Raw genomic sequence first — 4,619 nt, 5'->3', positions numbered from 1 at the left:
TCCTCCTAATCACTTTTTATATATAAGAGAAAGATTCTATAAGCCAAAATATTTAGCTCAACTACTAATTATTTTAAAAATATTATAAATATGGGAGAATCTATTTAGCTCTTCCATCATCATTATCGTCATCATCAACAACATCAATATTTTGCTAATATTTTTATTGATTTTAATTCTCTGTGGTGATCAAATGAACTGAAAATATTATCAAAATAAAACTATTGTATAATACCAAATGAATCGAAAATGGTCTATTATATAAATTCGAATTCAAAAACACTTGCATCTTGAATTAAACGAAAATTGTGGGAGTACGTACTCCTCATCTAGCGCCCGACGCTCTGCTAGGGTTTCACTGCGCCGCCTTCATGGTTACACCTTTCTTTGTCTTTTCTTTGTCAAACTCTTTTCCATCTTCTTCTACTTTCTTTTCTTAATTTCTTTTCCACTTAGCTCCCTAATTTTCGTTTTATCTCCCAATTCATTCCTCTTTTAATTCATTCCGTTTTCTAATTCACTCATTCCATATATCTTATGTCGCTTTGAAATCATTGAATACCAATTCTGATTTTCTCTACACCATTAGCAACAAATCAGAGACTCAGAACCCTCATATAATTGCTATGATGGTGGAGGGTGCCAGCCTTCAAGTGGCACCCAAAGAAATATGAAACTGCTCTCGTGGAATTGTCGGGGTTTGGGGAGACCCCTAACAATCCACAATCTTAAAGGGATTTGCAAATCCTACTCCCCCGAGGTTGGTTTTATCTGTGAAACAAAAAATCAATCTCGACAAGTTGAAGGAAAACTAAGATCTTGTGGTTTCAATGAATGGTTTATTGTAGATCCGGATGGATTATCAGGGGGTTTGGCAATGACATGGAGGGATGGTTGCACTGTTCAGATTTTACAGCATGGTAGATTTTTCATTGCGGCATCAGTTCTGACAGCTGGTTCTAATGATCCCTATGGTGTTCTAGGTGTTTATCTCAGTTCAAATGATCAACATAGAATGGCTCAATTTGCTGAATTAACTTCAGTCACCTGACAGTTCGATGGTAAGGTTGTGTTAATGGGTGATTTTAATGCCATTTCTAATCAATTGGAGAAAGAAGGTGGGGGTGCTAAAAAATATTAAATAAAAATATTTTAAAAATTAATTAAATTCAAGTATTCATATATAAAATTCTCGATTTTAAATGTGTTGTTTCAATATTGCATACAAAAATTAATAAATAATAAACTACATATCTCTTATCCTGAACATTGTGTCAAAAAATCTTATCCAATGCATAGAAAGTAAAAATTTCACGTGATGCTAAGTTGTTTAATTCTTAGACTGTCAGAATAAGGCTCGGATCATGCCCCTCTTCTCCTAAACTCTAATCCGAGAACTGAGAGATCTAAACGCCGATTCAAATTCTAAGAAAGATGGTGTTCCAATGATGAAATAAGGCAGATTGTTAGAGAGGTTTGGCATGAACAGATTGATGGTTCAGCCATGTATATCCTAACTCAAAAAATAAAGCGTTGTCGGCATAAGATTGTCAGATGGCAGCAAGAACACAGATCTAATTCGAAGGTGGAGATTGATTTACTACAGTCGGAATTAGAGGAACTTCGTTTAGCAGGAATTCATGGAGGCGACATCATTTCAGAAATAGAGGACAAACTTGAAAAAGCATTGCAAAAGGAGGAATCTTATTGGAAAGATAAGTCTAGAGTCAAATGGCTCAAATCTGGTGATCAGAATACAGCTTTCTTCCATCAGAAATTCAAAAATCGAACTCGAAGGAATAGAATTTGGCAACTAACTGGCAGTGATGGTGAAGTGGCTACTTCAAATGCTGGTATTGCTTCTATGGCTGAATCTTATTTCAAGGACATCTTTTCCTCCACTTGTCATGAGAACCCTGAACCTCTGTTTATTGATTTTGAACCTAAGGTTACAGCTCACATGAACCGTAGGCTTCAAAGACCAGTGACTATGGAGGAAGTGAAACGCGCAACATTTAGCATTCATCCTCAAAGTGCTCCAGGAGATGATGGTATGACAGCAAAATTTTTTCAAAGCTTCTGGAACATATTTAGTGGTGATGTGTTTCGAGCAGTTAAGAGATTCTTTTCTGGGGGCAGAATCTTGAAGGGTTTTAACCACACTCAGATCTGTCTTATTCCCAAGATTTCTGATGTTAAAGATATGACTCAGGTAAGACCAATAAGCCTCTCTTCAGTCTTTTACAAGATTATCCCAAAGTATTTGTACATAGGCTTCATGGTATGATGAATAGACTAATTAGCCCTACACAGAGTGCTTTTATTAAAGGCAGATTAATCTCTGATAATATCCTAATTGCTCACGAGTGTATGCATTACTTGAAGAACAAAAAAAGGGGTCTCGAAAATAAAATGGCGCTAAAATTAGATATGAGTAAGGCATATGATAGGGTGGAATGACACTTTCTTTGGTTTATATTGGAGAAGTTTGGTTTTGACTCCCGATGGATCATGTGGATTCGAGAATTAGTGACAACTGTTTCTTATTCTGTTCAGTTCTGGTGGGGACAAAAAGGTTCTGAAAGGAGGATGGCTTGGATTAGCTGGGACACTATGACCCGCCCACGAAAAGAAGGAGGCCTTGGATTTAAAGATCTCAGAATCCAAAATTTGGCGCTTTTAGGCAAACAGTTTTGGCGACTTGTAACACAGCTTACTTCCTTATTATCCAAAATCTTAAGAGGTAAATACTTTAGCAATGGTAATGCTATAATGGCAGAAATTGGAGTCTTACCTTCTTGGGGATGGAGGAGCATACTGGAAGGCCGAAAGATTGTTGAAAAAGGTCTTAATTGGGCTGTGGGTACTGGTGAGAATATCCGAACCTTTGAGGATCCTTGGCTGCCTCCTCCGTATCCTTTAATGATTTCTGACATGTCAAATAGACAGGCTATTTCTGAGTTGGTTCCAAGAGTTAAAGATCTAATTACTGAAGATAGAAATTGGAATCAGAATCTCATTCAAGAATTATTTTCCCAAGACGTTGCAAACAGGATTTTGTCAGTTAAAATTCAGCACAGTAGGGACAAATTGCAATGGAATTTGAACAAATCCAAGCAATATGATACAGCTTCAGGTTACAGAATTGGCTATTTATTTTACCATCCACCTCTGGAGCTTTGCCCTAATTATATGCAGCAGAAAAAGCCGTGGATTGATCTATGGAAGTTGAACTTGCCTCACAAAATTAAGCTATTTATCTGGAAAGCTCTCCATGGCCGACTTCCGGTGCTTGCTCAGATTCATCACCGCATCCCATCTATATCACCAATATGCCCTTGCTGTCATGAAGCAACGAAAACAGTCACTCATTGTTTGATCGATTGCTCTAGAATTAAAGACGTGTGGTCTCAGAGTTCTAACGACTTTTGGACATGGTGAACTACATCAACAGAGATACTTAACCCGTTGAAGAATGCTGACCGTAATCCTCAATTGCTTGCCATCATTTGCTGGAACTGCTGGAAAGCTCGCAACCAGTTGATTTTTGAAGGTTCTACTTCTATGCCGTCTGCCATTCTAGCAAGCTCTGTCAAGTTGCTCCGTGAAATCCAAAGAACTCCCAGTTTAGGTCGTCATCTCCATGAGACAAGCTCTTAGTTGCATTCAATTTGATTTATCATTATTTCTTCTTTAAGATTTTTCTTCGTTTTTCGACCACGCACCGTTGGATGAATACCTTCAGTGTAGTGTCTTTGGGAAATCCCCACCTTTTATTATGCTGTTCTGCTTTTGGACATCTTTGTATTTCATTTTTTAATAATTAATGAAATATAACCTATTATCTTTGGAAAAAAAAAAGAATTAAACGAAAATTAGCTCAAAATGAAATAATTGTATAATACCAAATGAATCGAAAATTGTCTATTATATAAATTCGAATTCGATAATAACAATAACGACGATACGTATTAGAAGAAGACAATGATGATAACGATGATGATTATGATGATGATGGAGGAGGAGAAGGATGAAAAAGAAGGAGAAGACGAAATTCCAATAGGAGAAGGAGAAAGAGGAAGAGGAAGAGGAAGAGGAAGAGGTGTTGTTGGTGATGACTATAGCAAAATTTAAAAATAATAAAAAAGAAAAAGAAGAAGCAGCATAAATTTAAAAGAAGGAGAAGAAGAAGTGCAAAGAGAGAAAAAAACAGATTATTTAAAAAAACTTAAATGTAAAATTATTTGAATATAAAAGATTACTCTGGTTATCAATCGAATAGTATAATCACAAACCAAAAAAATCGAATAGTATAATAGCAAACGAGATCATTTAGTCCTCTTTATTTATTTGCTCAGTTTCAAACTCTCATGTTAGTGTTACTACTAAAACTTACTCTTAATTAACATCCAATTTAATAAAAAAAATTTGATCATAACTGACTTGTTTATTCTCAAACTTTTATCATCAATCTTAATCATTAATTTTTTATTTTATTTTAAAGTATATTTCACTCATTAGATTGACATATTTATATGAAAGTAACGACTAAAATAAAAATATTTTCTTGTAAAATTATAATAATTTGATATATTTAATTAAATTTTTTCATATAATAT

Source organism: Arachis ipaensis, chromosome B09, assembly GCF_000816755.2.
Source record: "Arachis ipaensis cultivar K30076 chromosome B09, Araip1.1, whole genome shotgun sequence".
Lineage (NCBI taxonomy): Eukaryota > Viridiplantae > Streptophyta > Magnoliopsida > Fabales > Fabaceae > Arachis > Arachis ipaensis.
This window is presented reverse-complemented; position numbering follows the sequence as displayed.